Source organism: Xyrauchen texanus, chromosome 49 (assembly GCF_025860055.1).
Source record: "Xyrauchen texanus isolate HMW12.3.18 chromosome 49, RBS_HiC_50CHRs, whole genome shotgun sequence".
Classification (NCBI taxonomy): domain Eukaryota; kingdom Metazoa; phylum Chordata; class Actinopteri; order Cypriniformes; family Catostomidae; genus Xyrauchen; species Xyrauchen texanus.
In genome coordinates, this window is record NC_068324.1 from 14,847,683 (window position 1) to 14,862,128 (window position 14,446).

A 14,446-nucleotide genomic window follows, 5' to 3' on the forward strand; every position below is an offset into this window, starting at 1 on the left:
TTTGTTTTGTTCCCTCATTCACATATATATATACATAAATGCAAGTCTTTGCATTGACTTTGTATGTAAACAAGCCGGCGAAACGCTCACTTCGCGTTGTATGTGAATGCACCATAAGGGTGTGTAAATGATGACTGAGAGAATTTTTGTTTTTGGGTGAACTGTTCCTTTAACTTGTATTGAACCCAGAATATCCCTTTAACTCATTCCAGTCAAAGGCTGAAATTGTCCACTCAAAAACAAAATTTACCACAACTTTAAGCCCTTGGACACTTGCAAGCACTGTAACAAATCAAAACTGCAAAATAAAAAGTTTATATAGTGCAGATCTGACCATTGCAAACAAACCCTCCACACCTGGTGTAATTTGTGTCACCTCACTGTCTTGTTCCTTTAAAAAGACTATGAAACCAGTTTAAAAAAGGCTCTAGTAAGATAATAATGTGTCCCTGTTAACAAAACGCTTCACTAATAACTCCAACATCACAACAGCTATATAGCAAGAGGACACAGCACCTCAGGCATATTAGCTAAAACTCAATGAACACAATTAATGATAATGACAATGAGAGAGATGCGGTCCACTATTTTCTCAGAAACTGTGACAAGACAAAGACTGTTTAGCTACAATGACTGTTGGCCTTTATGTAATTGAGATTATGTATTGACATTTATACAGAACAGCGGCTGACATTACGGTCAAATGTAGGGAGATAAGAGCACATCATATTTCGATTACAGTAGCCTACATCTCTCCTGGAGCGCTTACTGGGTTTGACACCTGTTTAAATATCTCGCACACATATATAAGGATTTCGAACATTGCATTAGTATTTAATGCACCTTTATGTTTTAGAAATGACTTTTCACGCAGCCGTAAACAAAGCATCGTGCATTTCAGACGATCTCAATGACAAGCAAATGCCACATTTATCGCTGCAGCTGAGCAATTAAACTCACAATAAACAGCAAAGCAGTGTAACACTCTGGTAAAACACATGGCATGCAGAATCGAGGTAAACAACAAAGTTAGCTTTTGCTTTTGCTAACTTCCTACTACCAAGATACTTAATGCAAGCAACCCATCGTATTCAGTCTAAATATAGATTTGCATTCAGGTATATTGATATGATTGCTTTGGCAGCGGAGATTCGAGCGAGCAGATGCCTTCATCAACGACAACAAACTCACTGTGCTCTATGTGTTGTTCGCATACACCGCGCGCTTCAGCTTCCTCCTGCTGCTAGGTTTGAATGGGCGCTTACTGTACGGTACCGGATACTACGTCAACGAAGAGCGGAGAAAGCCCGCGAAAATCATATCGCCAAAGAGCGCAATAATAACCTGCTGTTTATTAACACTGAAGTTAAGAAAATTAACTTTTGACAGATTAAATACTATGTAAATAAAAATAATATCGTTGTTAACATTCATAGTAATTATATGATCAGTGAAACTATTATGAAACAGCAAAACATCAAACCATATTAGCCTACAGAAATACTAATTATTGAATTGTGTGATATTACAACATAGCCTATATTTGGACGCATTCCATCTTGCCCCAATATCAATGTGACAACTTGCCCCAAAAGGGCATTTATGAAAAATACCCTTGTCTAAGATCACAGTTCAATCTTAATAGCTGAATCTGAATGTATCCCAGTGTGGTTTTATTGTGATAATTTTAGCTACAGCTATTACAAAAATATAATGATACAAGGGGGGGATCTATAATTTGTTTAAGGGGTGGCATGCAGACTATGAGGGGTGGCAACACCAAAGCAAGTGCCCATGCATCGTTTATTTATTTATTTATTTATTTCGATCTCCATTAGCTGCACACAAGCAGCTACTCTTCCTGGAGTCGATACAATCCAACATGCCGCTTACAAGACTTTTACACCAATATTCAATGCATTACATTTTGCAAAACAAAACACTAATGCAACAAAGATTAAAAACACAACACCCCTACTCACACATCCCTACATACAAATCCAAACACACACCCATATACACAAGACCTAGTTTAGTCATAATTCTAAGATATGAAATGATCTTTTGTTACAAAAATACAAAGGATTGTAAATGGAAATACAATGGACAATCGTTCTTATGGATTAAGTTACCAAGCTTCATTGCAACATGTACTAGTTCATTAACTGGAGTCGCTATCAAATTACAAATGTCCATGAATTTGTGATGCAACTGCCTTTCCTCAGGAACCACATAGTAATAATTTTACTACTGATTTGCCAACATGACATTTTTTTTTTTTTTTTTGTTTGTTTTTGCAGAACATCAAGACATTGTATATTAAACATGTCAACAAATTCTAAATGTTCCTTAGACATTCAGAACTGGCAATCTGAACTAAACTTGACTACCATTTTTAGTGTTCCCATGGATGGAATACAGCTGGAATAATCAATTTTAAAAAGATTAACACAAAGTTAGTTCGAAATAAAAAAAACTGTACAGAAAATTGTACTGGTGGGCAGTGCTGCAAATCTCATGAATACTAATTATGTTGCACACAGTAAAAGATTCATTTAAATGACCTGTTTTGATCAACTGTCATTCTTAATGACTGTTACAACCACCCAAATAAATATTTCAAATAAAATGGTAATTGAATATCTACATCTGCCACTTTCATTCTTGGGATTTTGTTAGTCAGTAAATGAATACATACAGTAGATCATGATTAAGAACATGACTGACTGATCTAGTGGTAACGTTTGCCTTTAGTTTTTAGGCAAAAAGTGGTTTTGGATTCTAATTCACCCAAATACAACTTTTTATTATAATAAGATCGCATCTATGGATCGATGTTTAAAAAAATGCAGTAAAAGATGCGAGATGGGAGATGAAACACAGACACATTTATTGACTGTTCTCTATATGGGGAAAAACTAGCAAACTCAGAAATTCAGACAGCGACAACCACAAACTCTCTGCTTCAACAGCAGGAACCCAGAAAAAAATTAATCATTATGCACCTGAGCACCCTTGAACGAGATGACAGCTCACGAACAATCCTCTCCCACAGCACAACCCAGCTATGAAACACTCAGTTTATATAGGGAGGAAACACTGCACACCGGTGCACCCCATCAAAAATCAGTTCGCTTGGTTACCACACACCTGAGAGTGATTAAGAGTAGGGTGACTGCATTCCTGTTTGTGGAAAACGGGACAGCCCCCTCCCACCAAAATTAAATTGACGTATCCTTACCTAGACGCAAATCAATGCGAAGTAGAGGGTGCATCTGCATCTGTAACGGTTGTCACCTTGTACTTTTTGCTTGCAGCAGTTTTTCTCAGTGTACACTTGTCTTTCAAGTGTTTTTCGTAAAATGTAAAGCAGTCCAGTCCAAAATTAAGATGTACGAAAAGCATTGCCTTCATGACTGTTACACTAAGTCGAGATTTAAGCGGTGCTACATTCATTAATGAGAAAACCCACTGCACAGATGCAGATGTCTCAGGCAGGCAAAAAACAAACTACAAAACCTTGGCTAAGACTCCGACATTGATGGTCTTGGTCTCCAACTCACAAAATTGTCTGTCCATCTCTCAGACATGGCTGTTTTGTTTATGTTCCACTCAGTTATGCAATGAGTGACAATGTTTTTTGTGCAAGCCCACTCATCAAAGTGCGTAGTTTCGTCAATCAAACTGAGACCGGGGATTCTGGATTAGAAGTGTTCGAGGCTGTTCTGAATGTCTTTCCACTCTGGGATGTCTCTCTAGGGCCCACTGGGGCAGTGGTGGCTCTGTGGTTGAGGCTCAGGTTTACTGACCAGAAGGTCGGGGGTCAGGAGGGTGCTCCACAAATCTCACACTACACTTTACTAGGCTCTGTCTGTGACTCCTTTTTTAGAAATGTAAACTCTTTTTGAAGGGATCTTTAAATGTACATGCACATTTCCTTGACATTTTTACAGCCGCATTTTCATCTGTGAGCTCTTTGAAAATGACTCTTCAATCAGTTCAATAACTGGACATCTATTGAAAGGAGATTGTGATTGGATAGTTTAATCCAATCATGTACTTCAAATAACACATGTCATTTTATTGGTTTTACAAGCCGTATCCTTGGCTACCTTTGACACGCTTTAAAGTGAATGTGTGAAGCTTTCTGCTCATACACTAAAACACCTCATCGCAATCACTCGTGCTCCGTTTTTAGCTTTTTAGGGTTTAATAATCACAATAATTGGCCATGTAGCAAACTGCTTATCTGGAAGTCAGATATACTATTGTCAAAAATCACAGAAATGGCCAAATTAAAGCTTGATTTAAATGGACATATGAAATGGGGAATAGACAACAATGACTAATATTTAGTAATATAATAGGGTAAGGTTAAATATCACAGGCCAAAAATGCCACTCAATTTGAAATGTTATGTTGAAAAATAAATAAATTATATTATATATATTTTTTAATAAAGTTTTAATTAATTTTATTAGACACTATTTTGATAATTTTTTTTATTAAACTCTTAGATTTCAGAAAGAATAACCATCCAACAACCACAATATACTACATCATGCCCGCTTGTGTGTTTTTGCTTAAATATTACACCCGTTGGGCACAAAATGTCCTGGAAATGTCCTGGAAAATTGTGTATTGAAAAGATTGTGAACCCTGATCACTCAGATGTCTATCTGTGTGGAAGACATATTTTTTATGTTGTTTGCTTTTCTGCATTACGTCTATAAGACGTTTCCTCAGGGATGTAAATAAGACATTCAGCAAATGTCTTTGTGATGTTTATGATTTAGAATATTTGTAAATCTGATATTTTTAAGATGTTTAGCAGATGGTAATTAAAATACAATTCTTTCAAGATGAAAATCTTGATCTCGGAGTTGTGCATGTGCTATCTGGGTGGCTTGTCGATATTCTAAGACAATTAAGATGCTTTAAAATGTTATATGCCAGCCAGGGAGCACCTGATACAGAATGAAGTGCCTGAGGGGCCATGCCTCCCCACACTGAAGATCCTTGGATCAAATGACAGGACACCTGCCTGTGGGCAAAGATAGCCTGTGAGCCTGCCTTTTTCATAGATCGTACTCCAGGATGGCTGCCTGCTTAATACTAAATAAATATTATGTAAAATTTCACCACTACAAGATTCTTGGCTTCCTGCTTGACTGACTCCAAGATCAGTCACACCAAAATCTTGTTAGATGGTTGAACACAAGGGGCTTTCATTAACAAAGCACAACAAATGTGTAAATCAGACACTTTTTCATTAATGTAAGTATTCATCTATTTTTTCATGGCTCAGCTGTGGCAATAATTAACACATTTTCATGACCCGACATGTACATGTTAAATGAAGGATGCTAGATTTTCCTCTGTTTAAATTGGATATTTGCAGTGGTATTCTCAAAAGAACATGAATGACAACTTAACCCAAATGCCTTACATTAGACACATGCATTACATCTCATTGTAACAGCGTTTTAGTGCAAATTCAAATTTAGGAAGAGATCACTGCATTTGGAAGCTTTGGAATGTTGAAAAAAGAAGAAATATAAGGCACATTGTGATGAGAGAGTTGCACCTTTCAAGCTCACCCTAATTAATTTTAACAGTTGTCTCACTGCCTATGGCAATTTAATGCACAAAGACACAAAATGTATAGACCAATATATAGTTGGTGCATTTTTTGTATTTATTGTCTTGTAAGTTACAAACAAACTTCACCCAGACGTCTATTTGGTGAGTGTGTTTACATTTAGAAGACTTATTTTTTATGTTGTTTGCTCAGTAATACAAAGCAACATATGTTAATAAGATGTTCAGTAGATGTCTTTGAGATGTTTATTAGAATGTGAAGTTTACCAGATGAAATGGTCTAAAACAGACATCCTGGAAATGTATGTGTGCTATCTGGGAAATGAATGTTAGAAGTGGGTGCTGTGTATTGGGTTATACTGGACTGATTATTTGTTGAGATTCTCTTATGTGAAGTAATCCCTGTGGTTTGTTTCACGATAAAGTGTGTGAGAGAATAAGAATATAATTGCAAATAGTGCATGTCACTAGACCCAAAACCTTGTCCCAAAAAATTACAAATGCTGCTTACTCAATTGGCTAAATTAAACTGAGCCCAACAAAACACATTTCTTGTGCAATCTATTCAAATTTGATGTTGGCATTTCAAGGCAAAGGGGCTTGTTACTGTTTTAAGTACAGCTTCTTAAATTATTACTACGTGCCCTGAATGACATATGGAATGACAAAACTGACATATCAAAATTATTTGATCATTTTTTTTACATCATGTTGGGTGTAATTGGCACAAGTTGAAGACAGAAGCATCAAAATACACATGAAACAGGTTTTGCTTACAAAGACAGATGTAAACATTTCACATGGCTTTTAGTCCGCAGTTTGAAGATTAGTTCATCTCGGTTGCACTGGCCTAAATAAGCTTCTAAAGTCATGTAGGCACCACTGAAAGGATCTATGTACAAAGAACACCCAGCAATTTCTTTGCAACACTGATTTAATATACAATTGTTAGCAGTCAGTTTGCCCGTGTATGTTGATTATGGGATAGTGAGGGTTCATTGTTTGTGGAGCCATACATAAATGTGATATAGATGATGCAATTAGCTTCATTGTCTCCAGTTGGCAATCAGCCTGATGAAGTATATCTATGTAGAATAACATAGCTTGGCAATTAGTATACCTGACAGACGTTAGACCAAAACCATGTACTACTCCAGGGGATGTGCTATTATAAGCCAACTGACATAAAAGGACAAGGTACTTTGACTGTAGACCAAATTATTCTAAAGTTGGCATATAAAGTTATACGTGTATACTATATAGCAAGTTTTAACAATAGGTGGCACTGTCCCTCAGGGCATTGTGGCAGTGAACATTACCAAGTTTTGTTTCACTTCCTGTTTGGCATCCTGGCTGTTAAATTTGTTGGATCGGCTGAAACATACAGTACACTACAAATGTATGTGAATGTAAGCGCTTCTAGCAACACAATCTGGATTTAGTTGAATTCCAAAATGTGTTGGGCCGCAATATAACACAATGCAATTACATGTTACATTCTCAACGTTGCCACAAGGGGTGTTATGGCGAACCTTAGTGTGAACTATGTGTTGCTGCAGTGAGTTTTCTCTTTTAAGTTAACATTATGTTGAAGCAACAATCTGAAGAGGAGTATTGCTGAGTAAGGTCAAGTTAATTTATTTATATCAACTTACCTGAATAATAACACATCCAGATTAATGGCATAGACTTTTAAACTTAACTTTATCACCCCCTTGAGTACTGAGATTTCTTACCGCCACAGTAACGAACGTTAAGCATGTTCATCTGGACTAGTAATGCTGGACCACTACGATCTGCATACACAGTTAAATAGTAAATAGATTGGAAAATAAAAAATGATTATCTATTATACTATTAATGGATTGTCACTAATATGGATCAGTCAGCTGTGAGCTCAAGGTTAGACTTCAGCAACAGTAAAATTGGTGGATATCTGCTTCCAATTTAACTTTTGTACAGGTGACCCTTCAACTGAAGAAGAATTTGCAACATGTGGGTGTAGTTTGAAAGAGTATATTTTTCCAGAAAATATAAAATGGCTGAAAAATATATTGGACAGAAATGGAAACTTCCCAAGAGACTGATTCAACCCATAAGAATTTGTGGAGCCAGATATAAATGTGTTTCAGCTGTTCCAATTTGTTTAATCTCCAGTTGACAATCAACCTTTCATGATTCACTATTGTTTGCCTTGTGTTTTGCCCTTGTCATCTGTTTCCCCGGACTACATTCCCCATAATTCACTGCCCTCATCACTACCAGCTGTTCCCAATTGTTTTCACCTGTCTTCCATTACCTCATTTATCCTTGTGTATATAATCCCCTGATGTCTGCTCTGTCTTTGTCAGTTGTTATGTGTTTCTCTCCCATTCATTTACCTAGTGCCCATTGTGGATGTTTTATTCCCCAGTTCATTGTTCTGTTTCTATGTTAATTTATACCACACTTTGTTTCTTAATTAAACTTCTTAAGCCGCACCTAGATCCTGTTTTTGTGTTTCCCTTGACATTGTGTCGACTCATCGACACAAATGTTCTAAACCATTTCATTTTTGTAATAGCGCCAGTGCCACGGATGCTTCCAATGCAGACAGCATCATTGATTATAATGGGGTTCTTTTACTTTTGTTGCGATGCGGCATGACACTCGCATCTGGTGTAGACAGGGTGTTTATTCATTTTGAAAACAAATTATTTTTGCTACATTTACAACTCTTATCCATCCTGGAACTGCATTTTCCTCCACAAATTGAGCATTTTGAAGACACTCCATTTTTGGCACTGCATGTTTTGGAGATAAAAATGTTAGGAAACTGAAAACAGAGTTTTCAAACCACAATGGATTAGTGTGGATGTGGCCTGAGTTAGAATCTCTCAGTAGAATAACTCTGAATTATAAAAATGAGGAAACATAAAAGCTTGGCAGTTACATTAATATACCTGACATACCTCAGTTTTAAACCTTGTCCTACTCTATATCAGTATAAATCAAGAGTTTGTCATTTTGGGGTCATGGCGTGGCATGTCTTGGGGTTCCGTACAGCATCAACATTAGAGCTGCTGAGACCCATTATGAGCAAGCCCTGGACAGAGGCTCTGCTTCCAGCACTTTCCAAATGAAATGCCACATGTTTTATGGGTAGTAACTCAGTGGTGGACAGAGTCATAATGAGGCCGCGTAGAACAAGGCATCAGTCAGTGCCGTGCTTATGTGTTTGTATGTGACAAATATGAAAGAGAGAACAAAAGAAGGGCGAATTCACTAAACAGTTAAGACACTTTTGTGTGTGGATTTTGAGCAGAAAAAAATTCATCTTATTCACAAATTACCTGCAATCTAGAGGGTAAATGCACTGAAATGCCAAATAGTGCCAAACTTTAGCACTTAGGATAAGGGTTTTTTCAGCAAGGGTTTTTATGAGCAAACACAACTGATTCAGTAAAGTGAATCAAAATAAATGTACCTTGTACCTCTAAGATTTCAAATCAGTGGCTGTAAACACTACTCTCTACAGATCAATCTTTCATTTCCAATCTGTCAGTGGTCAGCATGGAAGATTCCCAGGGCAGACTGCAGGGCAGAATGCTTGAGACAAGTGGCTTGCTATAGCCTTTTATGCAACCTTTAACAGCATAGTTGAAGTGACTGGAGGCTGTCAGATTTGAAAATAAGACAAAAAGCACCATGTAAGTACCATATATGAGACTAATCACACTGTGAATTCAGCGACAGAAGGTCGAAGGTTCTGCTGTTGAAATTGGTCTGTGCTTACTGAAATTCAAAGCACTGCCCCCAGTTGCTGAACCTGGAAGTGTTGTTGAACATATGGGGATGTATGAGCTCAAGTTTCCACGAGAAATGTCCACACAGTGGAGAAATGTCCACCCAAAGCGAGCTGTATTTTTATTTGTAAATGATGTAATACAGTCAACAGAAATGCATTTTTTTTTATATATATATTGCGAAAATGCAATTGCTGTCACGAAGGAAGGTGAAGGCAGACACGGGACGAGGATCTAATTGCAGCGACACTTTATTAAATAAAAAGGCAACACGAAAAACACGAACGAAGGAAACATCCACGATGGGAAAAGGTAAAACAAAACACGGAAGGCATACAAAGGGTTAACGAAACACGGAAGGCTTACAAAAGGGGTAACCGGGGAATAAACCAAGACAGAGAGCACGGATAACAGGCGTCCACATACATCAAAGGCCGACAGGGGAATGGAGAAACAAACGGGGTTAAATACAGCGACACAGGAAGATAACAAACGATATTCAGGTGCAGACAATAACGCTGTGGCAGTGGTGATGAGGGCCGGGGACCATGGGAAATGTACTTTTATACACAGACAGTGAAACACGGGGCGGACAACAAGGAAAACGTGACATGGAACGTGATAAGTGACAAGTGAAACAGAAAACACGGGGCAGACAACACAGGAACGTGACAATTGCACTCACCATTTTTTGTGAATGTGATTACTTGCTGGTTCCCTTGGGACTAGAACCCATGACTTGGAGGTTGCTTGGGGTTGCTAGTGCTAGAGGGGAATGTTCACACTTGAACTGATGCCAAAATGTCTGATGCTTAATTTGCCAGTATTTCATCAGGATGGTTTCAAGTTTAGGGATAGGCTAAATTAACTTTCAGAATCAACATGTCGTTTTCCTGTGTGATCATGATGCATATAGTCCCCATGACTTCTGTGCAAATTTCCAAGTCTTTTAAAGTCATACGACAGCTTTGAGTAGGGAAAAGACTTTTGTCTGAAAAGATGTTCACTGAAAATCGTACTCCCCAACATAGCCCTCAAATCTAATTTACGCTTGTACATATTCAACTTGGCAAATCACCATCGAAAACTAAAGCCAATGGGGCTTGGCATCACTGACATCAAACAAGGCACAATGGGTCTTCTCTTTCTCTTCTGGGAAAACAGACCAAATATATTGAAGCTCATTTTGCACTAAACAGATTTCTGCAAACAATTGTTCAATCAAAAGCTCTAGAATGAGAATGTCCCTCCCCCTAATACCACCCCATGAGCACAACCGCATTTAAATGTCTCAAGCATGTGCACTATCCATTGCAACAGGCCTCCTACTCCAGTTATATTGTAATACACATGATGAACTACGTTATGAAGTTATTAAGTATCATAACATTTTTTGTTAATGATTTAGATTAAGTTCTAGAGGCTTTGGAAGCAAGATCTATCCACTCTCCCTAGTGATTCTCCAATCTTTTTGCCAAAAGGGTAATTGATAGGCCTCCTTTCTCAAGAGGCACTGGAGAGATTTCCAAAAATCCTTTATAAGCTGGCCTCTAAAAGATAACCTAATTTATATTTAATTGGAGCTAAAAGTTTAACCACTGCAAAATATATAACTCCACCCCCATTTACCTGAATTATTAATGTTACTTATGCCTGTAGAGACATACTCATCACACTGACCTTGATAACAGTCTTGAGAACAATGTATAGATGACGTTTATCATTACAGTGCTTGCAAGGCAGCACTGTCCTGATATTCCAAAAAACATTATGGTTTAGGGTTTGTTCTAAACCCCTAACCCTGTATAATGTATTAAACTTCTCCAAACAATTCAGCCCAAAAGTTTTAAAATAAACTTTATGTATTTAAAAATTTAAGAATAAAGTTTTAAAATCTCTCATTGACATGCAATGATGGAATATGCCGTATTCACAATTGATTTGTTCAAAATACACTTCAAGCTCCATTTACTTCCTTTCCTTAACATGAAAACACTGTAGAGTAGAAACACAAGCTCATACCAATTTTATTTTCTCTTCCGCTATGTACAGAAGTTTAGGTTGAACTTTGACCTGCAAATTTGCTAAAAGATATTTTACCAATAGACACCAATCATTAGCATCAAAACAGTGACAGCAGCCAATAGCTAAATTTGCAAAGTAACCAATGACAACAGTATACAGATGTTTTTTCAGTGTTAGAGGTTGAGTTTATATTATAATAGAATTATAACATATTTCTTCAATTGTATGTAGAAAGATTCAACTTAACATTGTTAGCATTGTTGTTATTATTACAAGTCTTGTATTCTAAATACTTTAACTTGACATTACAATGCACTACACAATGTGAAACTGAACCTGGAATGTTCTCATTCAGCAATAAAATATTATAAGGTCAAATAAATGTCTATGGACAACAAAATGCTGTCACAAGTCATTTAGACTACAGGCATAGTAATCTATTCCTATTTTTTATTATATAAATTACATGACAAGAAGTACAAAGCATTTCTGCCCAATATTAATATATGTCATGATCTGATGAAAGGCAAATGTCAAGATTAGATGATAGAAAATGTCAATTTTTGATTTACGTTTCATTCACTGTATGCTTAAGCTTAATTAAGCTTACTTTTACAGCCTCCAAAAGGCAAAAAAAACATAGTATTTCATCAATTTTAATTTATTACCAAAATCAAGTCACTGTCTGTCTTGTAAAAGATGTGTTTGTTCAACTATGCTCAGTTTCAAGGAAAATGAAGACTGTTTTAAAATTAATTTGGCTTTATATGGCAGTAAATAATTTGTTCCCTAAAATAAAAATGTCCATTTAATTTTCACAGGTCAACTAGCTTTGCGTAAAATTTTCTATTGTTGCCAAAGGTTTGCTGCAGTTTCACCGCTACAGGTGAAGAGCTACAAACTTCTGGCAAACATTTGCATATAATCACAAGCTCATTTGAATGTGAAAATAATGAGTGGCAAATTTGTGGCACGTTTGAGGCAAGGGATTGGTATGTTTAATGTTCATTTTTATTCTGTTGTTGTTCTTGTATTACTGTCAAAGTATTTGTGCATTTGAGTTGTATTAAAACTATAAAAATTTGTGCCATTCGCATACAATATTTGTCACGAACTATGTGCACATAAAGTCTTTATCTTAACTTTGTTTCTATCGTTTCTTCAAGGCTTACATTACACCAAAGCAACTCTTGGGTATGCACATCATTCACCAAATCTAGGCTGTTATTGGCCAATTAACGATGAATTTACACGCTTAACCGTGAGTAGCTATGAACTCTCAACAATGTGATGGCCGAAAATGAACCATTCATACAAAAGACATTTAGAAATGTTGTCAACAATTTCCATAATAAGCTGCATTTTGAATTGGTAGCATTAAAGTGTCAGTTAACCCAAAAATCTAAATCTCTTTTGATTGAACTAACCCTTTAACTAGCCCTCAATTAAAGCTGTTAAGGCAATAATGTGACAATCCCCAGTGATTATATAAAAGGACATAACTGAATTAAACAAATCACAGCAATCTAGAAGCACGTTGCTTCTGAGAGTTCCAGTATCCTTGGATTGGCGACATAATGCTGACTTATGGAAAAGCAACATCTCCTATCAGACATTTTTACATCTAGTTTTACCTTCACATGTGACATGACCGGGAAGCACACTGCTTCAGTAGTGTGGAGATCTGGGTTCAGATCCTGCTTTGAAATCAGGAAATAATTACATACGCATAATAGTGATAATCGTGAATCACTCTAACATCACATTTTTGCTCCACTGATGGTTAGGTTTAGGGTTGGGAGTACAAGTTTAAAAATATAAATTTTTCTTGACTGTTTTACATCCTGTACTGCTGAAAACAACTTGCTTCGCAACTTGCTTTTGGAGCCCCTCCAAACATTACACCCAGAAAATGGAGCTCACATGAGCCCATATGCCCAACAACACTTAACACTTGGCCACTGGGGGCAGTGTTTTGAATTTCGGTGAGTGCGGACCGATTGTAGATAAAGCAAAGTCAACCTACTGTTTCCGATTTCACTGCGAGATCAGTCTGGTATGACCGTACCTTAACAGGGATGATATTATTGATCTATTTAACCATTTATAGACCATTTCAAATATGTAAACAATAATAAAGGAATTAGAACGCAACAATTCCTGAAACCCTTCCGGTATCATTAACAGATCCTTTAAATAAGTCTCCGAGTTAACATATTATCTCAAAGAACACCAAACATTACTCTTAAGTGACTTATCCAGACGTGTTGTTGATACTGCGCATCTAAGTTTGAAAGGCAATGAAATTGTATCATAGTTCAGGTGCTCACAATTATTTCCTCAGCAGAGTGCTCAGGAATATTGGATTGTTCCTGTTATACTTTAATCAATGAAACCGTTCAATAAAGCTGTCTGCGGTAAATGTAAATATTTCTTGTTTGGTGTTCAGTATCACCGCTCCCTATAAATGGTCTGCACTTATATAACCTTAGAGGTTACCAAAGCGCTATGCACTGTGTCCAAATCACCCATCCACACTCACACTCATACAGGCACTAGCCTGCCATTGGGAGCAACTTGGGGTTCAGTGTCTTGCCCAAGGACACTTCAGCATGTGGAGTCGTGTGGGCTGGGAATCGAACCACCAACCCTGCGATTGGCAGCCAACCCACTCTACCACCTGAACCACAGCCGCCTACTATGAGCAGACTACACGGTCTGCGTAAGGCACCAACTCCCTAGGAGGGCACCAGAAAGTCCACTGGCTGCCCTTACTGACAAGAATGTCACGTGAACACCTCCCCCCCATCAGATGATTGCTTCATGCTCATATCACGTGAACTCTGCGTAGGACATCAATTTGGCCAGCAGCGGCCTTGTTTGTGTTCCTAATATGTCATGTAGGATAAAAGTGTCTACTAAATTACTAAATGCAACGGTAAATAACTGCATTATTTATATATATATATATATATATATATATATATATATATATATATATAAACACTTTAATTTCCATTAGTTCCAGGCATCCA

General features: G+C 37.1%; 1 protein-coding gene across 1 annotated transcript in view; it reads right to left on the reverse strand.

Annotated features, from left to right (window-relative positions):
• The window catches only part of LOC127640651 (protection of telomeres protein 1-like), a 42,394-nt gene extending 41,156 nt beyond the window's left edge, over positions 1 to 1,238 (reverse strand). The window contains exon 1 of the mRNA XM_052123336.1: positions 1,192 to 1,238. The gene's annotated coding sequence lies outside the window, so the exon portion shown is untranslated. The remainder of the gene's footprint in view (positions 1 to 1,191) is intronic.
• Between the last annotated feature and the right edge of the window lie 13,208 nt (positions 1,239 to 14,446).